We start from the raw sequence: 25,681 nt of genomic DNA, 5'->3' as shown, positions 1-25,681 counted from the left end.
TAGCAGCAGTCACCAAAACCATTTGGAATTGGCTAAGAAATAGACCGGTAGATCAGTGGAACAGATTAGATACAAAGGACAAAAAAGGATACATCTATAGCAATCTAATCTTTGACAAACCCAAAGATTCCAACATTAGGGATAAAAATTCATTATTCGGAAAAAACTGTTGGGAAAACTGGAAATTAGTATGGCAGAAATTAGATATGGATCCACACTTAACACCATATACTAAGATAAGATCAAAATGGATCCATGATTTAGGCATAAAGAGGGAGATAATAAATAGATTAGAGGAACAGAGGATAATCTACCTCTCAGACTTGTGGAGGAGGAAGGAATTTATGACCAGAGGAGAACTAGAGATCATTATTGATCACAAAATAGAAGATTTTGATTACATCAAACTAAAAAGTTTCTGTACAAATAATACTAATGCAAACAAGATTAGAAGGGAAGTAACAAAAGTTCTGACAAAGGTCTCATTTCCAAAATATATAGAGAACTGACCATAACTTATAAGAAACCAAACCATTCTCCAATTGATAAATGGTCAAAGGATATGAACAGACAATTCTCAGAGGAAGAAATTGAAACTATATCCACTCACATGAAAGAGTGTTCCAAATCACTACTGATCAGAGAAATGCAAATTAAGACCACTCTGAGATACCACTACACACCTGTCAGATTGGCTAAGATGACAGGAACAAATAATGATGAATGTTGGAGGGGATGTGGGGAAATTGGGACACTAATACATTGCTGGTGGAGTTGTGAAAGAATCCAGCCATTCTGGAGAGCAATCTGGAATTATGCCCAAAAAGTTATCAAACTGTGCATACCCTTTGACCCAGCAGCGCTACTACTGGGATTATATTCCAAAGAAATACTAAAGAGCGGAAAGAAACATATATGTGCCAAAATGTTTGTGGCAGCTCTTTTTGTTGTAGCTAGAAACTGGAAGATGAATGGATGTCCATCAGTTGGAGAATGGTTGGGTAAATTGTGGTATATGAAGGTTATGGAATATTATTGCTCGGTAAGAAATGACCAGCAGGAGGAATACAGAGAGGCCTGGAGAGACTTAAACCAACTGATGCTGAGTGAAATGAGCAGAACCAGAAGATCACTGTACACTTCAACAACAATACTGTATGAGGATGTATTCTGATGGAAGTGGAAATCTTCAACATAAAGAAGATCCAACTCACTTCCAGTTGATCAATGATGGACAGAGGTAGCTACACCCAGAGAAGAAACACTGGGAGGGGAATGTAAATTGTTAGCACTAATATCTGTCTGCCCAGGTTGCATGTACCTTCGGATTCTAATGTTTATTGTGCAACAAGAAAATGATATTCACACACATGTATTGTACCTAGACTATATTGTAACACATGTAAAATGTATGGTATTGCCTGTCGTCGGGGGGAGGGAATAGAGGGAGGGGGGGTAATTTGGAAAAATGAATACAAGGGATAATATTATAATATATATATATATATATATATATATATATATATATATATATAATAAAAAATAAAATATAAAAAAAAAGAACATCATATAAATAATCAAAATTATGTGAAATATTTAACATATTGGATTACTTTCTGTCTAGAGGAGGAGGTGGGGGGAATAGAGTGAAAAAATTGGAATACAAAGTTTTACAAGGATGAATGTTGAAAATTATGCATATATTCTGAAAATAAAATGCTTTAAAATTAAAAAAAAAAAAAAAAAAAAAAAAAAAAAAAAAGAAATAATCCAAAAAATAATTGCCTTGAGTAATAGAACAGGAGGAGAAAGTAGAAATAGAAAAATCCACTGATTACACCTTAATGAGATGCCTTGTGTAAAACATAGGAATGGTATTGCCAATTTTGAGATCAAAGAGAAAATTAAAAAAAAAAAAAAACAACAACACAAGAAACAAACAATTCAAATATGATGGAGTTACAATTACAATTGTATAGAACTTAGCAGCATCCACTATAAAACTGCAGGCTCTGGAATCATATCTACTGACAATCAAAAAGAATGAGGCCTGTGGCCAAAATTAGCATATCCAGCAAAATAGTTTTTATAATATTCAACAAAAAAAAGTGGACATTCAGCAAACTTGCAGATTTTCAGGACTTTCTATCAATCAAACACGAACTTAATAGAAAATTTAAAATATAAGAGCCAAAACCAAAGATTAATTTCAAGGAACACAACATGGACAAATCGTTTTATAATTTTTATAAATGGGAAATGAGTTCCATATAGTTAAGATCACATCAATAAGGCAGTTCAAAAGAAATTTGCAGGGTTAAGGCAAAAATAAGTAATTATACAAATGATGTACAGAGGAAAAATAGGCACAGAGACATAAAAAGAAGGGAGGAAGGCTCAGAGTTCTGAAAATCTACTAACATCAAGAAAGAGTTAAATAGGCAACACTACATATACACCAGGGAGGGTATAGCACCCTCCAAAATCTATAAAGATATAATGGGGGAAAGATGGGCAGACTGGGATGCAAAGGGTTTAAGAAGAAAACAAAGTAGGTATCCATGGGTGAGGGAAGGTTAAGTAATTTCAAGGTAAATTAGGAGCAGATTTAGAACAAGGATTCAGCAGAGATAGGAAAGATGGGGGGCACAAGGTATGTGTGGATCTAGGTATGTGTATGTATATATCATACTAACAAAAATGTATTCTTTCTTAACTACTAGTCTAGTTGGGGATAGTGATGAGGAATGAAAGAGGAAAAAAAAATAAAGATAGATATGATGAGAACACTTATAGGGAAATAAGGAAAAGATGGACATATGTATATAATTTCTTCACTAAAATATACATATATATATTTTTTTTTTCTTAATCAAGTAATCTTGTTGTTACATATTTTGATTCCTCCTTGATGTTCTGGTGGGAACATGGCAACGTTCTCATTTTTTGTGTGTTATTTTTCTTTTAAATTTAAAAAATGTTTTCCAACAACAACAACAAAAAGAAAGAAAGAAAGAAAGAAAGAAAGAAAGAAAGAAAGAAAGAAAGAAAGAAAGAAAGAAAGAAAGAAAGAAAGAAAGAAAGAAAGAAAGAAAGAAAGAAAGAAAGAAAGAAAGAAAGAAAGAAAGAAAGAAAGAAAGAAAGAAAGAAAGAAAGAAAGAAAGAAAGAAAGAAAGAAAGGAAAATATTTTCCTTTTTTTTTCTTTCTATAAATTAGGGAGGAACATTACACAATACTGATGCTTCCACTGGAGAAAAAAAAGGGAGAGCCTTGAAACATTTTTAAAATTCATAGAATGGAAAGAAATTCAAAAGAAAGAGAGAGAAGCAGAACAATTTTCAAAGTAATATATAGAAACGGTTATACAAATATATACACATAGAAGAGCATACATCACTCACATACACATTAAAAGCAAATCAGAATCTTTTTTTTCTTTTTTTTTATTTATTTATAATATTATCCCTTGTATTCATTTTTCCAAATTATCCCCCCCTCCTTCTACTCCCTCCCCCCGATGACAGGTAATCCCATACATTTTACATGTATTACAGTATAACCTAGATACAATATAGGTGTGTAAATACTATTTTCTTGTTGCACATTAAGTATTTGATTCCGAAGGTATAAGTAACCTGGGTAGATAGACAGTAGTGCTAACAATTTACATTCACTTCCCAGTGTACCTTCTCTGGGTGTAGTTATTTCTGTCCATCATTAATCAACTGGAAGTGAGTTGGATCTTCTTTATGTTGAAGATTTCCACTTCCATCAGAATACCTCTTCACACAGCATTGAAGTGTACAGAGATCTTCTGGTTCTGCTCATTTCACTCAGCATCAGTTGATGTAAGTCTCTCCAAGCTTCTCTGTATTCCTCCTGCTGGTCATTTCTTACAGAGCAATAATATTCCATAACCTTCATATACCATAATTTACCCAACCATTCTCCAATTGATGGACATCCCATTCATCTTCCAGTTTCTAGCTACAACAAAAAGAGCTGCCACAAACATTCTGGCACATACAGGTCCCTTTCTGCTCTTTAGTATTTCCTTGGGATATAATCCCAATAGCAGCAATGCTGGATCAAAGGGTATGCACAGCCCGATAATTTTTTGGGCATAGCTCCAAATTGCTCTCCAGAATGGCTGGATTCTTTCACAACTCCACCAACAATGTATCAGTGTCCCAGTTTTCCCACATCCCCTCCAACATTCATCATTATTTGTTCCTGTCATCTTAGCCAATCTGACAGGTGTGTAGTGTTATCTCAGAGTTGTCTTAATTTGCATTTCTCTGATCAGTAGTGGCAAATCAGAATCTTGATCTATGTCTTCTCATAAAACTTCTAACTTTGCCCTATGTCTGTTTCTTTCATTTGCTCCCTATTGTCTTATTCTCCCTTTATAAGCATGTCATATTATTATAAATAGCATAATTTATTTTGTTCATTCATTCATTCATTCATGAATCCAGTCAGTCAGTAAATCAGTTAGACAGTCAACAAAGATTTATTTATTGTTGATAAGTCGGGTGCCATGCTAGAGATACAAAGGACAAAATCCATTCACTGTCTTCAATAAAGTCATAGCGTAACAGGGAGGGTGAACAACACATAGATAACTAGGTAAACACAAGAGTTCATCTTCACCATCAACATCATTTTATATATACATACATATGTGTGCATATGTGTGTATTTGCTATTTCATGCTAAAGAATATTTATATCTATCTTTCTTCTCCCCCCCCCCTTTATCTTCTTTTCAATATGGAAAAGTCTTAAGATATAAACTTCACAAAAACACTGTTGTACTGGTCTATTTTCTGAAATTGGATTATTTTTTATGGATTTTATTACACTGTAAACATTAGTAATAGCCTTGTTTTTCAGTCAATTTGTCTTATTCTAAGTCTCATTTGATCTCCACGTGGAGATTAAGAGTAATTTTTTTCAAACATATATTTTTGAAATCAGTTTCTCTTGGACTGAAAATGAAATTTTTCTGGGCCTATAAATCCTATTAGAAAAATGGGAAACTAAATAAATGCATGGGAAACTAAATAAATTCTTCTAGGCTGTCTCATTTTAGAAAAGTATATTTCCTAGATTTTGCATGTTGTGGCTTTTTTTAAAGCCTTAAAGTGGATAAAATAGAACAAGCTTTTGTTGTATTTTTTTGTAATTTAAAAAGCCATATATATATACATGTTGTTATAGCATGTGATTGCCTTTGTTTTCTAAATTAAGACTTCAATTCTATAACAATAGATCAAATTTAAATGTAAAGTTAATAATTCTATTAGATGGGATTTTTTGCATTCAATTTTGTGCATTTGTGTATGCAATATTTTTTTTTGCTTTTGATCCTTTCCCACCCATTTATATATTTATGAAAAAGGAGCAATTATGACTTCCCAGACTACTTTTCTCAAATAAGTCATTTAATTTCAGTGAAAAGAACTATGTATGTTTGTCCAGAAGAAGTGATGACTAAGACAGGAAAAAATAGTTGTTTCCAAATTAAACTCAGTTAATTCATTTGTAAAATGATTATATAACTACCTGAGTGTTTCTAATGTGAAATGAATGACTAAGTCATGAGATTTAAGAAGATAGAGGAATTAGAAATTAGCCATTTGAAAGAGAATCAACAAAGATTATGAATTCCTTTGGAATAAGAATAGTAACTCCTCCTGGATCATTGCCATCCCAGGACAAAAGGTAATCCACTAAGAAGAAAAGGCAAACAACTCTAATGAGAAAATCCCATGCACAGTGTGGAAATAACAAAAGATATCATGTCAGAAGCTGAATTCAAAAGATATCCAACACACTCTTGGAGAGGAACATAGGATAACTACTGGTAGCTACAGAATAAAGAAGTATATGGGCCAAAGTCATGCATATTTCTGGTAAGTAAAGTCTTTTTTCTATAAAACTCAATATCACTCTGAATGTAAGATCTATTAAGGAAACTTAGACAGATAGGATTCAAAAGGAGATGGAAACTTAAACATTGATATCTTAAGTGTCAGTGAACTTAAATGGATTTTAATAGTTGGATTTAATTCAGATAACAATTACTATACTGCTATGGGAAAGAGTCCCTTAGAAAAATGCAATAATGTTCATAGTCAATAAAAAAGTGTGAGCAAAGGAGAACTAAGTTATAATCTCAAAAATGACAGAATAGTCTGATTAACTCTAAGGAAAACCATTCAACACAAGAATACTATAAGTGAATGCCCCAACCACAGATGCCCCTGCCAAAGCCAAAATTGATCACTTCTTTGAAGACCTACAACATTTACAGTAATGCCAAAAAAAAGTTCTTACAGTCAACATAGGAGATTAGAATGTTAATGTAGGACATCAAAAAGCAATGGAAAGATAGGAAAGTTTGGAGTTGGAATACAAAGTAAAGTAGAGACTTACAGAGTTTTGTTGAGATAGTTTGCTGGTCATATCAAATATTGATTTCCAACAACCCAAAACCTTTATGGGCAAAAACTCTGAACAAGGATTCTTACAAGATGTTGTCAGTAGAATTGATGAGACAATGGCTATCTAGTTTAGCATGGTGCTTAGTAGTTCTCTAAATTCAGTATGATTGATTTAATCTTACAACAAATAATGGTTTCCTAATGATGTACTTATAGGTTTATATTCAGTGTAGAACATATAAACTAGGAGCCTCAGCCAGTGAGAGAGAAGAGAAGACAAAGGATTAGAGGCGGGAGCTCAAGCTCTGGGAGTCAAGGAGAAAGAGAAATTCATTTCCATCTTCATCAGCCTTCTGGTAACTGGCCTGTCTGCATTTTCTCCACTGAAACCAAGTCCCCTCTGAAGGCCGTGAGACAGCTAGCTGAGCATCCGATGAAGGAGACAATAAAGACTTTTGGACTTTAACACCTGGCTGTTCTTGTAAGGATTACTCTGTTGAAACAAAGTCTGCTTAGAGACCTCAGAAAACCACCGAGAACATTATACAAAAGGTAATTATCCTCATGGACATCACTAGCTTTTGAAAATTGAAATCAGTTTGACTATATACTTTGCAGCCAAAGGGGGAGAAATCTTGCATGATTACTTAAAACAAAACCTGCAATTGACAGAGTTTCACAATATTGTACAAAATGCAATACCACTACCAACAAAACTTTTCAAAAAAAAAAAAAAACAAGAAAAACAAGAACAAGAGAGCAAAATGCCTGTCTGGTTAGGCTTTACAAATAACTGAGGAAGGAAAAAAAAGTGAAAGATAAAGGAGAAAGGGAAAGATATACCAAATTGACTGCAGAATTCCAGAGAAGAGCAAGTAAAAATATTTTTTTTTCTTAAATGAACAATACAAAGAAATAGAAGACAACTATAGAACAGGAAAGACAAGAGAAATTTTCAGAAAAAATAAAAGATGTCAAAGAAATATTTATGAAAGGGACTTAATAGAAATAGAGGATATTAAGAAGAGATGGCAAAATATATAGATCTATGCATTACTAATAAGCACAATAATTTTATTATGTATCTAGAGCCACAGATCCTCGAGAAGTAATTCTGAATAAGTCAAATGGATCTTTAGGAAGTATAGCTAACAAAAAGGTTACAGGAGGTGATGATAATCCATCTGAACTTTGTAAAATCCTTAAAGATGAAACTAAAATTAAGATGAAACACTAAAGTGTTTCTCTTAATATTATGACAAATTTGAAAAATTCAACAGTGGCCACTGAATTGGAAAAATCAGTTTATATTCCAATTCTAAAGAAGGGCAATGCTAAGAATGTTCAAATTTCCAAAAATTGCACTAAATTTACATATCAGAAAGATTATTCTTAAGACTCTGGTAGCTAATCTTCAACAATAAATTGTAAATATTTATCTCCAAGCATTCACTTCACTTGCCAACACCCTTGTATAACTCTGCATTTACTATTGCCAGTCTCACCTAATTCCCAGCTTCTCAGAAAAATCTCTGGTCACTATCTTTTGCAATGCCTAAACCAATTTTAAAAAACAAGCTTATCTCTTTCTGAGGTCTTCATAGATCTCTGGCCAATGTTTCATAAGAACAGTGGTTTAAATACCAGTAGCACACTCCAGAGCAGCCATGTGCAAACTCAAAATCTTTATTCACGTGTTCACATCCTGCCTAGCTAACATCCTGTTGACTCCCAGGTGAATACTAGGTCAAAGAGAGCAACTTCCTCCTCCTTATAGCTTAAATAGGATCTATGAAGTCACACGCACAGCCAATCAAAGAAGGAGACTCCTCCTGTTAATGATGCAATCTCAATGTGGCCAGAGTTCCCGCTCATGAGCAGAACCTATTTTGCTCACATCAAATCACTTCTGGGGGTCTCAGGCAAAGCCTGTTTACTTCCTGTTTGCACTGAACATCACTCTTCCTCCTCTGACCCTTACAATAAATGAACCAAGAATTACCAGAAAAGCATGCTGAGTTTTGAAAAAGCAGAAGAACTAGAAATTAAATTGCCAACATTCATTAGATTATGGAGCAAGGGGGTTCTGGGAGGAGAGAATAGTAAACAGCAACAAAATCTCCTTCTGCTTTATAAACTACAGTGCACCATTGATTGCATGACTCACAACACAATGTAACAACTTTTCAAAGAGATAGGAGTATAAAATTATCTTAATTGTCTTATAAGGAACCTGTATGTGAGCCTAAAAACAAGTTAGATCTGAACCAGGAACAATTGTTTTAAGACTGAAAAAAGGAGTAGGACTAGACTGTATATTGTCACCTGATTTATTTTACTTATATGTAGATGGCATTGTGTGAAATGCCAGACTGAATGATAGATAAAATAAAACTTTATAATTTAGACTAAGTATTTGCATTGAAAATGTAATATAATCTCCCCAATTGATAAATAGATAAAGAATATGAACAGGAAGTTTTCAAATGAAGAATTTAAAGTATCTATAGTTATATGAAAAATGCAAATTAAAACAGTTATGAAAGATCACCATATACCTATTAAATTGGCTAAAATGATGGGAAAGGGATAAATATTGAAAAAATTGTGGGAAAACTGGGACACTAATGCATTGTTGGGGGAGTTGTTAATTGATTAAACTATTGTGAAGAACAATTTGGAACCATATCCAAAAGGATATAAAACAGAACATATTTATAGCTACTCTTGCTATGGTGGTAAAGAATTGGAAATTGAAAGAATGTCCAGTTAGATAATGGCGGAACAAGTTCTATTGTATTGGTATAATGAAATAATATTATTCTATAAGAAATAAAAAATGGCCTGATTTCAGAAATAGCTTATGTTAACTGATGCTGATTGAAGTGAGCAGAACCAGGAGAACATTGTACATACTAACAGCAACATTTTGTGATGCTTGATTATGATACCTTTAGTTCTCCGCAGCACTCAGTAATCAAAGACAGCTTCAAAATACTTGTAATGAAAAATGGCATCCACTACCACAGAAAGAGTTTATGGTGCCTGAAAAACATACTATTTTCAGTTTTTTTGTTATTGTTTTATTTTTTTTTTTATTTCCTATGTTTTGCTTTTTTCTAACCCTTCCTTTACAACAAGATGAATATTTAAATGTGCTGATAGTATCATATTTAACATGATAATGGATAGTCTATATCAAATTGCTAACTGACACTGATACAGGGGACTGGATGAAGGAAGGGAGGAAGAAAAATGGAACTCAAAATCTTTAAAATGAAATACTATTAAGTGAAAGGGAAGGAAAAAAAATAAAATGTAGTATAATCAAGCTCTCAAACTGAGACTAGAAAATGCAATTATGAAAGCCATTTTTAGGGTCTTCAAGTTATGGTGAGAGCATCACTTTTGGAAGAAAGTAAATAAAGAAAATATATGTATTACAGCCATCTACACCACCAGTCAATTAATTATATATTATATCAAAAGCAGAAAAGATGTTAGATACAGAAAATGTCAAGACAAAAAGTGAGAAACAATATCAGGCTTCAAAGAACTCACAAATTACTGGGAAATACAATATGTACATAAGTTGGCAAATACAAATATTCAGTTTCATTATACTTTTATATAACTCTCCTAAAAGTAGCAAAAGTATCATATGAGACAATAGAGATATAATGTTCTGGCAACTCAGAGTTAATACAGACATCAACACTGAAGCCACTTCTTGGTTGCCATTCTTCTTTATATGCAAGGGATGAAGTAGAAATATACATAGCCTTTATCCCATGCCATCTTTCAGATAGGTTGAGTAACTACCATTAAATGTGTTTATAAAACTCCTCAAGAATGCATACATGTTTTAATAGATGTATTCAGGGTTGCATATGTAGGATAATTATATCTTAGTGACTGATTAAAAAAAAAAAATCCTTATAAGTTTCTTGGACTAGCACTGAAAGGATGAGCATCTCTTTGTCATCAACAATGAAAAACAGGTAATCACATACACACTTCACGTTCTTGGCTCAGAAATGTAATTTGGAAATGATCAAGCAATTTAAAGACATGAATATTTTTACAGAAGTATTAAAAATAGCAAATATGTAAAGGATTTTATCACATGAAACAGTATATAGGAGAGCGGAGTCAAGATGGTAGAGAGTAGAGAGGTCTTTGAACTTTTTTTGGTTTCCCTCAAATCAATATCAGATCAAATTAGTTTTTGATTAATTAAACTCTGAATTAGTTTTGGAGTAACAGAACCTACAAATTTTTGAAGAGTAAGAAATTTCCAGAAGAAAGTATTTTGGAAGAACTTCAAAAAGTTCTGTCTCCATTGAGCAGTGGGAGGAGAGGGTGCAGGCCAGCATTGGCAGTGTAGTATAGTGCAGTGCAGGGAGACCCAAAGGAAACAGACTTCCTTGCACTGTGGGAATCTAGGGAGAGGGTCATAACCAAAATACAGCAGCATTTGTTCTCTGCCATAGTTCAGAAGTCAGTGGATCAAAAGACGAACTGTGAGACTTCCAATGTAACTATAAAAGGCAAAGAGTGAGCACCTGGGCAGAGCCAAGATGGTAGAGAAGGCACATGTGACTTTCTAAGCTCTCATACCCTCATGATCAATTATTAAATTCAGCCTGAAAAATAGCTCTTGACTGGTAAAATTCACACAGACTAGAGGTGCAACTCACCAGCTGAGAATAATCTGGAATTTCATCAGAAAAGGTTTGTCCTGAGGGGCCAGAGCAGATCAGTGCAAACAGGGAGGTGGGAGAGGCTAGCAAACTGAGTGGACCAGGGGAGGGAGTAGCCTCTGTAGCACACTAGCAGAGAAATTAAAGCCAAAGGCAGAGGGTACTCTAAAAAACACCACATGCTAACAGGACCTGGCTATACCCACCCAAAACCGGAAGTGAATCAGCACAGACCCCATTCTGCAGTATGGGGCTTTTCCTCAGGGCAGTTACAAATCTGCATGGCAGGGGGGCACAGCCCGGGGCAGCCTCTAATGTGCATAGTGAGAGGCTCAGCCAGGGGCAATAGAAAACTCACAGCATGACTGTGCTTCCCTGGGCAGAGGCACTTCTGGTCCATGTGGGGCTATTCATTAGGCAGCTGCTAATACCCACAGCCCTACAGTGAGTTTTGGCTTGGGGCAGTGACACATTCACTGCCCAACCTCTAGCCTCAGGGCAGTCGCTAGTACAGATAGCAAGGTTCTTCACTGGGCACTTTCTCAACTGGCCCATGCTAATCAGATCTAAATCACTTCTGGTGGGGAACACTGCCTTACCTCACTGCTCTTTGCAGCTCATTGGCACCTATCCTTGCCTTGCAGAGGAAGCTGGTAACCTCCTTGCCCTAAAGGCAGACTCTTACAGGCTTTTAAAAATGAGTAAAAATATTCTAAACAGAAAGAGAGCAGGTTTTCAACCCCAAGTTAGCAAACAGTCTCCGGACAATACCCTAAATAAAACTCCCCTAGAAGAGACTATTAAAAATCTCAAAAGCGAGTTAGAAGAAAAATGGGAAAAGGAAAGAGAAGTTATACAAGAAAGTAACAACGTCCTGAAATGTGAATTGGAAAAGGTAAAGAATTCCCAAGAAAGTAGGATTTCTGAATTGGAAAAGAAAATAACTCACTAAAATAAAACAATTTAAAAAATAGTGAAATGGAAAAAAAAAAAATCCATACAGCAAAACAACTTATTTAAAAACTCAATTGGACATATACAAAAAGAAGTTAAAAAAAAAAAAATAAAAAAAAAAAAAACTAATGAAGAAAATAACATTAAAAATCAGAACTGAACAAATAGAAATGAAGGATTCATTGAGACATCAAGAATCAGTCAAGCAAATCCAAAAAAATGAAAAATTTGGGGAAAAAAAAGGTTAAATATATCTGGGAAATAGATCTAGGAGAGAGAATTTGAGGATTATTGGACTTCCCGAAAATTATGATGAGATGAAAAAAAGCCTAGTTACTATTTTACAGGACATTATCAAAGAGAACTGCCCACAGGTAATAGAATCAAAAGGTAAAATAGGCATCGAAAGAATTTATCAAACACCTTCTGAAAAAGACCAAATGTCAGAGCTATCACACTAAGGAAAAAAAAAAATATTACAAGCAGACAGAAAAAAAAACAAACAAACAAACAAACAAACAAAAAAAAAAAAAAAAAAAAAACAATTCATATACTGAGGTGCCACAATAAAGATCACTCAATATCTGGCAGCCTCCACATTAAAGGATTGAAGGGCCTGGAATATGATATTCTGAAAGGCAAAAGAATTTGGAATGCAGCGAAGAATAAACTACCCAGCTAAGCTGAGCATTTTCTTCCATGGAAGAAGATGGACATTTAATGAAACAGATGAATTCCAAATATTTCTAAAGGAAAAAACAGATCTAAACAAAAAAATTGATCTCCAACCATAGGATTCAAGAGAAGCAGAAAAAAAGGTAAAAGGAACTCTTGAGAACTGTATTTCTGTTGTGGATATACATTATATACATTAAGACAACATGTATAATTTGATTTTGCTGATATAACAAAAAGGGAAGTAGAAATGGAAAGGGGATAGTATCAGAAAAAGAGAAAAGGGGAGATAAAAAGAGGGATACTACATCCCAAAAAGAGGCAAAAAATAAAAAAATAAAAAAAATAAACACAAACCTATCATATCTGAGGGAATTTAGAGAGGGGGAGGAACATTGTGTGAATCTTACTCTCATCAGAGCTGGCTCAAAGAGAAAATAATTGACATATTTGTTTTAAAGAGAATTTTCTCTCACCTTATTAAAAAGGGGGAGAGGAAAAGGGAAAAGGGAAAAAGGGAAGGGTACAAGAAAGGGGAAGAGATTCAAAGGGGGGGGATATTAAAGAGGGTGAGCAGCATCTCACAAGTGGGGCCAATAAGTTTAATACTGGTAAGAGGGTAAGGGGACAAGAAAAATAAAATCATAATCTGGAGATAATAAGGTGGCAGGAAATACAGAATTAGTAATTTTACTGTAACTGTGAATTGGATGAACTCTCCCATAAAGTGGAAGAGGATAGCAGACTAGATTAAAAGTCAGAACCCTACAATATGTTGTTTACAGGAAACACATTTAAAGCAGGGAGGTACATACAGAGTAAAAGTAAAAGGCTGAAGCACAATCTATTATGCTTCAGGTGAAGTAAAAAAAGCAGGGATATCCATCCTTATCTCAGATCAAGCAAAAGCAACAATTGATATAATTAAAAGAGATAAAAGGAAACTATATCTTGCTAAAGGGTAGCATAGGCAATGAAGCAATATCAATACTAAACATATATGCATCAAGTGGTATATCACTCAACTTCCTAAAGGAGAAGTTAGACACCAGAACTGTAATAATGGGAGATTTCAACCTGGCACTCTCAGAATTAGATACATCAAATCACAAAACAAATAAGTAAGAAATTAAAGAGGTAAATAGAATATTAGAAAAATTAGGTATCATAGGTCTTTAGAGAAAACTGAATGGTGACAAAAAGGAGTATACTTTCTTGTCAGCAGTTCATGGAACCTATACAAAAATTGACCATATATTAGGACATAAAGACCTCAAAATTAAATATAGGAAGGCAGAAATAGCAAATGCTTTCTTTTAAGATCACAATGCTCTGGAATTATGCCCAAAAAATTATCAAAATGTGCTACTACTGGGCTTATATCCCAAGGAAATACTAAAGAAGGGAAAGGGACCTGTATGTGCCAAAATGTTTGTGGCAGCCCTTTTTGTAGTGGCTAGAAACTGGAAAATGAATGGATGCCCATCAATTGGAGAATGGTTGGGTAAATTATGGTATATGAAAGTTAGGGAATATTATTGTTCTGTAAGAAGTGACCAACAGGAGGAATACCGAGAGGCTTGGAGAGACTTACATGAACTGATGCTGAGTGAAATGAGCAGAACTAGGAGATCATTATACACTTCCACAATGATACTGTATGAGGATGAATTCTGATGGAAGTGGATATCTTCAACAAAGAGAAGAGCTAATCCAATTCCAATTGCTCAATGATGGACAGAATCAGCTACACCCAGAAAAGGAACACTGGGAAATGAGTGTAAACTGTGAGCATTTTTTTTTTTGTTTTTCTTCCCAGATTATTTTTACTTTCTGAATACAATTCTTCCTTTGCAACGACAACAACAAAATTAGGTTCTGCACATATATATTCTACCAAGCATATACTATAAGATATTTAATATGTATGGGAATGCCTGCCATCTAGGGGAGGGGGTGGAGCGAAAGAGTGGAAAAATTCGGAATAGAAGGTAGTACAAAGGATAATGTAAAAAAAAAAAAAATACCTATGCATATGTACTGTCAAAAAAAATGTTATAATTATAAAATTAATTAAAAAAAAAAAAGACCACAATGCAATAAAAACTACATTCAACTAAAAAGTTAGTGGTAAATAGACCAAAAAGTAATTGGAAACTAAATAAGCTCATCTTAAAGAATGATTGGGTGAAACAGCAAATTATAGATATAATTAATTTCATTCAAGATAATGACAATGATGAGACATCATACCAAAATTTGTGGGCTGCAGCCAAAGTGGTAATAAAAATGTGATAAATGAGCTGAATCTTCAAGGAAAGTAAGAATTCTGAGAGACAAAGATGAGAAAGGAATGTACTTCAAGATTTGTGTATGTAAGTGCACTGAGACACGTTAGAATGTCTGAAAAATCTACAATTTCATGAGCAAACTCAATGTTCTGAGTTTTGGTGTGTTTAAAATTTCATCAATTTGTGGCCCATCTGGCAAGGAGTTTGTCTCACTTAAGAGATTAGTCCTCATGCAACAGAGAAGAATCCATCATTAGTATCTCTTTGTAAGACCATCTAGAGAGCATCTGCCCTATGACTCTCTTCAAAAATAAAGACCAATCCTCATCTTGAAAATATACAGAGAATTGACTCTATAAGAAATCAAGCCATTCTCCAATTAATAAATGGTCAAAGGATATGAACAATTTTCAGATGATGAAATTGAAACTATTTCCACTCATATGAAAGAAAGTTCCAAATCACTATTGATCAAAGAAATGCAAATTAAGACAACTCTGAGATACCACTACACACCTGTCAGATTGGCTAAGATGACAGGAACAAATAATGATGAATGTTGGAGGGGATGTGGGAAAACTGGGACACTGACGCATTGTTGGTGGAGTTGTGAAAGAATCCAAACATTCTGGAGAGCAATCTGGAATTATGCCCAAAAAGTTATCAAACTGTGCATACCCTTTGATCCAGCAGTGCTACTACTGGGCTTATATCCCAAGGAAATACTAAAGAAGGGAAAGGGACCTGTATGTGCCAAAATGTTTGTGGCAGCCCTTTTTGTAGTGGCTAGAAACTGGAAAATGAACGGATGTCCATCAATTGGAGAATGGTTGGGTAAATTATGGTATATGAAAGTTAGGGAATATTATTGTTCTGTAAGAAGTGACCAACAGGAGGAATACAGAGAGGCTTGGAGAGACTTACATGAACTGATGCTGAGTGAAATGAGCAGAACTAGGAGATCATTATACACTTCCACAATGATACTGTATGAGGATGAATTCTGATGGAAGTGGATATCTTCAACATAGAGAAGAGCTAATCCAATTCCAATTGCTCAATGATGGACAGAATCAGCTACACCCAGAAAAGGAACACTGGGAAATGAGTGTAAACTGTTTGCATTTTTTTGGTGTTTGTTTTTCTCCCCAGGTTATTTTTACCTTCCAAATACAATTCTTCTTTTGCAACAACAACAACAATAACAACAACAAAAAATTTCAGTTCTGTACACATATATTATATCTAGGATATACTATAACACATTTAATATGTATGGGAATGCCTGCCATCTAGGGGAGGGGGTGGAGGGAAGGACGGGAAAATTCAGAACAGAGGCAATACAAAAGATAATGTTGTAAAAAATTACCTATGCATATGTTCTGTCAAAAAATGTTATAATTATAAAATTAATTTTAAAAAGTAAAAAAAAAAAAAAAGAATAAAGACCAATTCTATGCTCAAATGATGCATTGAATTTAAACTCCAATGAAGTCTTAGATATGTTGAACTAATTCTTTGGTTCACCTCTTATTGAACAAATTTCTAACAAAGAATTTAAATAGCAATTCTGGACTTTATCTTCTTAATTGGCTGTCTAGAATGCCAAGAGGTTAAATGTTTTTTGTTTGTTTATTTGTTTTTTCCCCCAGAGTCACATGCCAATATATGTCAAAATTGCTTGAGGCTACTGCAATAGCTACTATGCCTTTCTACATGTCTTGATTAACATATTCCTGAAATTTATTTATGCTAAACGAAACTGGAAAATGTATGTGCCTAATATCAGAACCATTTCTGATTATGTGAAACAGGGATCAGTGAGAGGCATGTTAGTTATTGCAGAGTTTTAAGTAAGGAAAAACAAGGAAAGGAAAAAATGCTATAGATACAAAAGCAAACATTGGTAATTCCATAGTCCAGGGCTAACTAACCTGTTAAATAAATTTTGGATTTAAACCTGGGACAAAAAGAGACACCAACAATCTACCTAAGAAGAAAGATATTTACTCAGCTCATTACCAAGTAAAGAATATTCAGAATGGAGAAAAGGTGTTCAGTGTGGAAACAGTTGATTTAGTTAAATATGGAATTTTGTTTATTAGGCATGCTTAATGATCAGACGGGAAGAAAGTATTAATATCTGGGTTGTATCACTTGCCCAATTTATGGAAACACAGGATAGGCACTTAATTTTCTTCAGTCATCACATTTTATAAGTCCCAAGAAATCAGAAAACTAGAATATTTTACTAATCATAATTTCATTGTTTCTATAATTTTTTAGTTATTTTGCCATGAGAATAATTTATTAATGATTCCCATATTTCCTCAAATGCATGTGACAGGCTTAAAATGGAAACTTGATTTTCAATTTACTAGCTTTATAGACGTTCTGATTAAAGATGTACCATATCTGTTACACAAAGTATCAGGACTACTTGTCATTTCTCCTGTTAACCAAAGGACTTTGGACATACTTTTCAGTTCAACATAAGACTTAAACAAGAATGTATTCAGGAGATAACAGATGAAGAAGGAACACAGAGAAATGAGAAATGTTTTATGAAAGAAAGAAGAATTTTTATCATTCTTTATTCACAGGTTTCAAAGTGACCAAGTTATTGTCATGAAGCCATTAAAACATATACGTAAATTAACATTAGGCAAGTTGCTACATGTTTTTTTACTTCAAGTTAGCATACTATTACTTGAAAGTCCTATTTCATTCCAGAAATACTGTTAACAGTATAGGCCAATTGAAATAGCAGTCTTTATCACTGATGAGAAGTTTGCTTAATTTAATGAAATATAAAAATTTCCAACAAAATATATAGTGATATGAATATGTTCAGTTGTTTTTCAGTCACGTTCAACTTTTTATCACCCCATTTAAGGTTTTCTTGGCAAAGATACTTGATGGTTTGACAGTTTTTTCTTCAGTTTATTTTACATATCTGGAAAGTGAGGCAAACAAGGTGAAACAACTTGCCCAGGGTCACACAACTAATAAGTATTTGAAATTGTATTTGAACTTAAATCTTCCTGATTCCAGACCCAGTGATCTATCCATTTTCCCACCTAGCTGCTCAAGGATGTGACAAAAATATTTAAATAAGCTCTTTTGGAATCCCATTTGGAATGTTCCCTGTGGTGGAAGAAGAGAAAGAAAGAAAGGAAGAAGAAGAAGGAAGAAAAAGAGGAGGAAAAAAAGGAGGAAGAGTAGGAGGAGGAGGAAGTCAAGGAAGATATACAGCTCCTAAACCATCCTCTTCATCCTATTCATTTTGTTTGTATTTTTCCTTAAAATGCAGAAATGAACATAAAATTTCAAACAGGCTAGGATTTCATTCTTTCTTGACAATACCTTTATAGTAATGTAGTCTTAAGAAACAAGTAAAAATTAATCATTGTTATACCACATTTCTATGTTCTAGCTAGTCTAAACCCCATATGTTTCTCAAACTTTTCAATGTTTGTATCTTCTCTATCCTGTACTTATTTGGTTGATTGCTTTACTAAAGTCAAGGACTTTATATTTATCTTTGCAAGTAAAGTGGTGGCAAAAAATATCAGACATCCTCTCTGGCACATGCCTTTCACCAATCCTTTCAGTGAGTATATATCTTCACTTTACAGTGTTGATATTATAATGTTCTCTTGTCTTGTTCATTTTCTTTGGGGGTCTCTGGAAGCAGCCTTCTTTTTAGTTCAGTAATCACCACCGAGTAGCCAGGGATTAAATTCCAAATCCTTTATTATCTCTTTCAAAGTCCTAGGCTCCTTCACTTAGGAATCAGGTAGTTTTCTGGAGGCCTTCCAGAGTCTTGGTTTCAGTGGAGAAGCAAAGGAGGAGAGCCTGCCACTAAGCTGGTGTGAGGTGAATGAATGTGGCTGTGAGTTCCCACTTACATGCTCCACACTGAGTATACATCAATCATTATATTACTAGGAAATCATTATTTGTTGTAGGATTAAATCAATAATACTGAACCGTGCTAAACCAGATAACCATTGTCTCTATCAATTCCACTAATATCTTGTAAGCATTCTTTGTTTCAAGTTCAGAATTCTGGCCCATAACATCTCCCACTTTCTTTTGTTTTTAAGACATAGGTGGTCACTCTCCCTGACTTTTCAAAGAGGTGAGAACCCCCAAAAAAGAGGTGATCATGCCTTCCCTGACATCTCAGGAAGGGAGATGAAAACACCAAAGGAAATGGGAAATCAAATCAGATTAGCAGGTTTCTGAAAAGTCTCATTTGAAACAGGTATACATAATATCAACATGGGAGGTATTATACATAATTACATAAATTACATAAGCACATAGTAACACAGACTAGTAGTGATGCAACAAATAACATGAATCAACATGAGGATTTATACATATCCATAGATCCTAGAAATAGTCCCATTACTTCATGTGTGTAGGGAATCCAATGATTCCTGCAAGTTTTGAAGTTCTGCAAGTCATCTCAAGGAATGCAATGATTCTTGCTGATTTTAAAGATCTGTAACAATCTTATCAGCATTTTTTTGGTTCATCTCAGGAAATTCAATGACTCCTGCTCGTTTTGAAGTTCTGTAAAAAGTCTCATTATCAGCCATGCCCTTTCAGTTTCAGGTGTTTCTTTCCGTTTCAGAAGGACTTCTTTGTTTCGATGTTTTTCTCTTCTTCTGTCTCTCTCCAATGGACAAGGCAAATACGGCTCACTGGCACTCACCTGATTCCTTCTCCATCTGTAGAAATACAAGCAAACCCTCTTCTCCAAGCAGCTAACCCTATCTGGTTACTTCCATTCACCACTTTCTGGATCTCTCCACATAACCTGGCAATTACATTGGAGCTGCTTGCACAGGACACTGCCCTTCTGTTGGGTTAAAAAGCCTATATTCTCCCTAATTGTAATCCCTTTCTCCCATCTGATTGCTTTTTGGCTAATTGATCATGTAATCCCTTCTACTGAACTTCTAAAGACTCTCTGGGTATAACCTCAGCTGCCATCATGCCCAACCTGTTTTTTATTTGAGGTCTCAGAGCTGAGCTCTTCCTCTCATTTCCCTGGATCAGTCTATATTCTGAGGTCCAGTGGAAGCATCAGTTGCATTTTGGACATAGGGTTTTAGGTCTTCTCTCACCCTGTCTTCTCACTCTATTTCTATACCTACATTGGGCTTTCAATGCCCAATTTTTCCACATTGAAAGCACCAACAAGTTTCTCTAGAATTCCCTTGCCAAGAGGGACCCTGTCTTCCTGTGTTCATCATAATCTGGGTATAATAAGTAGTTGTGCCCACTGTGGCACACTGTTTTATGATCTCCTCTAAAGGAGCATTTTTGTGTAGTCCCCAAATAATTCTTCTGTAAAACTCATTAGCATTTTCCATAGACAAATGTCTGGTCATTATTTCTGTAGCTGCATTCTCTACAATAGTTCTTATGACAGCTGTTTGCAAATGTCCACAAAATCAGCAAAAAGTTCATTGGTACCTTGCTCTAATCTTGTGAAGGCTTCCCCTTGATCTTTTCCTTGGAGGGAACCCCATGATTTTATTGCAAGAGTAGCAATTTGCTCATATGCTGCTATGTGGTAATTAATCAGTGTTGAATTCTCTACATGCTGATTTTCACCTGCTAGTTAGTCAAAGGTCATCTGTATGTTAACTCCAGTTTGCTTATTGCATTGAGCTTGTATCCTGTATAATTCACTATACTCTGAAAGCCACAACATGTATTGTCCATGTTCTAAACATATTCCTTGCTACAGATTTCCAATCAGTAGGGGTTAAAATTTCATAAGCCAAATTCTTTAGTAACATCTTAACACAAGACGATGTAGCCCCATAAAGAGTGCAACCCTTTTTCAAATCCTTAATGTTTTCCAGATCAAAAGGAATGTATCTTTTCCATTGCTGGCCTGAAGAGTATGCACTTATTAAATCAGATATGTCCTGTCCTTTTTTGCCTTAACCAGTGCCTTTTGTAATCTTGTCACAGACTGCTTCATAGGTGGTGCTGATTATGTTACTATCTCTCCCTCTCCTCCTTCTCACTCCACCCATGAAGGGTAAATTGAGGGGGAGGATTATCAGATGGGGAATGCCTTAATGGCTCCTGATATGAAGCACTACACTCAGAATTGTACTTAACTCCATTTTGATCTAATTCTTCATCCTTTTCATCTAGTTTGTCTGGATCTTTTCCCTCCTGCTCTTTCTTCTTTTTCCTTATTCTATAACTTATATAATTTCCTAGAGTCAGTTGTATTAAGTTATATGTATAAAATGTTTCTTTAGAAATTGAGTCAGATGTTAAATTTCAAATCCTTTATCTCTTTCAAAGTCCTATCTCCTTCACTTGGGACTCAGCTAGTTTTCTTAAAGGCCTACCTCTCTCCTTGGTTCTGAGAGCCTCAGCCTGTCTTCTCTGCCCTCTGACTCTCTCAAATCTCTCAATCAACCTAGCTGAGGCTCCTAGCTTATATGCTCTACACTGAGGATAAACCAATCATTATATCATAGGAAACCATTATTTGTTGTCTCCTCAATTCCACTTAGTACATTGTTTCAAGTTCTGGCCCAAAACATGATATGTCATTAATTATATTTATGAGACAAAAGGAAATGATAGCTTTTGAATAAACTCCAATTATTAAGGCTATCCTCAGGATGACTAGCTGTTGGAAACTGGAGAATGGGATTGGGCTACTCTTGTGAAGCCCAATAAAACAATAAAAACAACAACAAAACAAAAAAACAACTAATTCCATGAATATTCTAATTTTCATCCTTTCTCTATTTCATTCCCCTTTAAGTACAAAAATGATTAATGTGTTTTTGACAGAATAAATTCCCAAGAATGCATTTTCTAGCCCCCAAAATGACAATAGTGAAACAATAATAATTGAATCCTACATTTTGAACTGATAACATAAATATTATCATTAAGATATTTCTACATATAGATAGGAAGATAGTTTTCAAATGTCCATTTTATTGAAGCAGGTAAAATAAATGTAAATTTTTTGCTACCTTAATGTAAATGACAGAATGACATCGTATGCTATATATCATGTACATCCCTTTCTCCTGGGGCATGAGCAGAATAGAAACTCTTTTCATATTCTAAAATATATACAAGCTAATCCTTTATGTCCTAACAATTCTGAGAGATGAGGAAAGAGAATTGTGAGACACCTATATGAAAATCTGCTCAAACTTTTTATTTCCTTCTGTTTTCTTTTCCCTAGCTATCACACATAATATTAAAAAGAAGGATTGAGATGGGAAGGGTGTTAATGTATTATAGGGTGATCACTATGTATTTCTTGAGCTTTCAAATATCTTAATTCTGTTTTAAACATTTGTAATTTGTTTGGAAGTTTTGATAGGATTTTCTATATAGTATTAAATGTAGCAATGTTGTTTGATGCTGCTGTTGTGTATTTGTGTATTTTTTTCTCCAAGGAGATAGGAATGTTAATTATAATCACTTTGAGATACAATTTCCCTTCATATTTATAGTAGCTATTATGTTGTTTGGCAAAATATATGAACTAAGAATGCATTTATACCAATACAGTTAGTTTTAACTTTAGTAAAACTCCACAAAATGCAACTTACAGTTTCTATCATGCCTAAAACTAAAGTTATTGATATTTCAAAACTCAGTTCAAGCATTGTTTTCAAATAAAGATTTTTCCTTTTCTCCCTTACACAAATAATTATCCCATATTAATGCATGTATCTGTAATGCATATCTGCCTTTTCATATGGAAGTGTGTGCATACAAATCCAAGGTTTTAATCAAAATTTAAAGCTCATAATGTTATCTAATCCAAATTGTTAAGTTCATTTTCTTCATTTACAATTTTTCATTGAGTGAATATGTATAAATACATATGTATGTATCAATAGATGCACACATACACACACATAAATTATATATATATATATATGTACATATATATGTATATATATATATATATATATATATATATATAAAATGCACACTTAGTTACATAGAAAGCTTTATTTATATCCATATCCATCACTCTATCTATATATGTATATATTCAACCGTGCATGCCCTTTTTACCAAGAAAAAAATGCTTCTCAAGGGCAGGAACTATTTCATTTTTATCTTTGCATTTCCAACCTCTAGCACTGTAGTTGTGGTTGTTGTTGTTTATCCTTCATTCTCAAAGTGTACCATAACATCAGGGAGGTTATGTCGTGATGTGTAAGTGAATTAGATTTAAATCCTTCCTTCTTCCTTCTTTCCTTCATTCCTCCCTCCCTTCCTCCCTTCTTTCTCTCTACTCTTTCCTTCTCTCCCTTCCTCCCTTTTTTCCTTCTTTCCTTCCTCCCTTTCTTCCTTCCTTCCTCCTTTTTTTTTTCTTCCTTCCTTTCCTTCTTCCTTTTCTTCCTCCCTCCCTTCCTTCCTTCTTTCTTAAGAACCATGCCTTAAACCAAAACATTCTGACTCTCATTGATTGACCAAAAATATGTAGCAGGCCAAGCCCCACTCACTTTTTGGGTCTTGATTGACTCAGAGTGAATGTAAATAGCAATCATTTTTGTTGGGCCAGAAACTCTGAAGATCTTCTCCTTTTCCCCTTATACATGATAAGCACTTAATAAATGCTTTGTTATTGATAATTATTAAAGTTTACATAGACTTGAAAAGGAAGGATTTATTTGCATATATGCACATACATCCACTTTTCATAAATACTACTTCTTTCTCACTCAACAGTGTCACCATATTATAATATCATATTCTTTATGCCACAAATTGCTGTTCAGTTATTTTTAACCATAACATATAACATAATAATATAAAAATTCCATTCTGAATTGGAACTCACATTTCAGCAGCTTTATTAGTATTCTTATTTGAAAGATCCAGCTGTATTAGTGGTATAATGTTCTTTTTTTCCTTCAGGTTTGAACTCCAATATAAGCCTAATGGGTGCAATGGAGAATTGCAGTGAAGAATGGAACAACGAGTAACAAAATGGTAAGATTGTGAATATTAGGAATTAGGGTAATGTCTCACTTATGGGGCACATTTTTTAAACACTCTCTCTCTCTCTCTCTCTCTCTCTCTCTCTGTCTCTCTCTCTCTGTCTCTCTCTCTGTCTCTCTCTCTGTCTCTCTGTCTCTCTCTCTCTCTCTCCCTCCTCCATTCACACACCAACACTCCATACCTAGACAAGTGTTTCTTTTTAATTTTTTTATTTCATTAAATATATCTTATTTACATGTAAAAAATTAACATTCATTTTTTTTAAATCCACATTCTCTCTCTCTCCTATACCTAAAATGTCTTTCAAAAGGAAAGCTATTTGATACAGATTATTTTTGCCACAGATTCATGTTACAGATTGAATTCATGCAAAAAATAATTCCATATTATCCATGCTGCAAAACAAAACAAATAAAATAAAACAATAAAAATAAAGTTTAAAAAATATGCTTCACTCTACATTCAGAGTTCATCAGTTCTCTCTCTGGAGGTGGATAGCATCTGTCATCATTGGTCCTTTGGAATTGTCTTGTATTACTGCCTTAATCAGAGTAGCTAAGTATTTCACAGTTGATAATCCTTACAGAATTTCTGTTACTATGTACATTGTTCTGATTCTGCTGATTTTACTTTGCATCTCTTAAGTCTTTCCATATTTTTTTTAAACAATCCTGCTTGTATTCCATATAGCACAATAATAATAATCCATCACAAAAAGAAATGAACAAATAAAATCAACTTGTTCAGGCATATACTAACTGATGGGCATCCTCTCACTTCTCAATTCTTTATTACAATAAAAAGAATTACTATAACCTTGCTAGTTTAAATAGGGACTTCCCCATCTTTTTTGTCTGTTTGTTTGTTTTTCTTTTAAACTTTAAAAGAAACTAGTAGTGGTATTGTAGGATCAAAGGCTACAAAGAGTTTTAAAGTTCTTTGGGCCTAGTTCCAATTTCCACCTCCCCCCCAAAAAAAATGGTCCAATTAGGGATTGCTATATGGTACCGTGGACAGAGTACTAGGCCTGGATTAATAAGGAACTGACTTCAAATGTGACCTCAGACACTTAATCCTTATAAGCTGTGTGATCTTGGACAAGTCACTTAATACTTATTGTCTTGACAAAAAAAAAAAAAAAAAAAAAAAAAAAGACAGAATGTATGGATTAGTTTATAACTCCATAAATGTGAATTAGTGGACAATTTTTTTACACTCTCTTTACTATTTGTCATATTTTTTTTCCTATTGTGTTAGACAATATGATAGATATGAGGCAGTATGCCAGCTTTTTTGTATTTAACTAATCGTTATTTTGAGCATTTTTTTAATTTGAATATTGATAGTTTTGATTTCTTCTCCATATCCTTTGACCTTTTATTAATTGAGGAATGAATCGATCCATCCATCCATCCATCCATCTACCTACCTACCTATCTATCAATAACTATGTATCTTTTTCTTTTATATTTGAATGAGAACTTTCTCAGAGGAGCATAAAAAGCTAAACACAAAAATAATAGTAAGAAACTCAACAAGATTAAACTGTTTAAATTCTTAAATGGTAAATTTATAA

The 25,681-nt window shown here is 34.1% G+C and overlaps 1 long non-coding RNA gene across 1 annotated transcript in view; it reads right to left on the bottom strand.

Annotated features, from left to right (window-relative positions):
- LOC141564922 (uncharacterized) overlaps positions 1-24,036 on the bottom strand; it is a 271,840-nt gene extending 247,804 nt beyond the window's left edge. The window contains exon 1 of the long non-coding RNA XR_012488809.1: positions 23,945-24,036. This is a non-coding gene — a long non-coding RNA (uncharacterized LOC141564922). The remainder of the gene's footprint in view (positions 1-23,944) is intronic.
- Between the last annotated feature and the right edge of the window lie 1,645 nt (positions 24,037-25,681).

Source organism: Sminthopsis crassicaudata, chromosome 3 (assembly GCF_048593235.1).
Source record: "Sminthopsis crassicaudata isolate SCR6 chromosome 3, ASM4859323v1, whole genome shotgun sequence".
NCBI classification, from domain to species: domain Eukaryota; kingdom Metazoa; phylum Chordata; class Mammalia; order Dasyuromorphia; family Dasyuridae; genus Sminthopsis; species Sminthopsis crassicaudata.
Note: the sequence above shows the minus strand (reverse complement) of the source record. Positions and strands in the feature narration are given on the sequence as shown.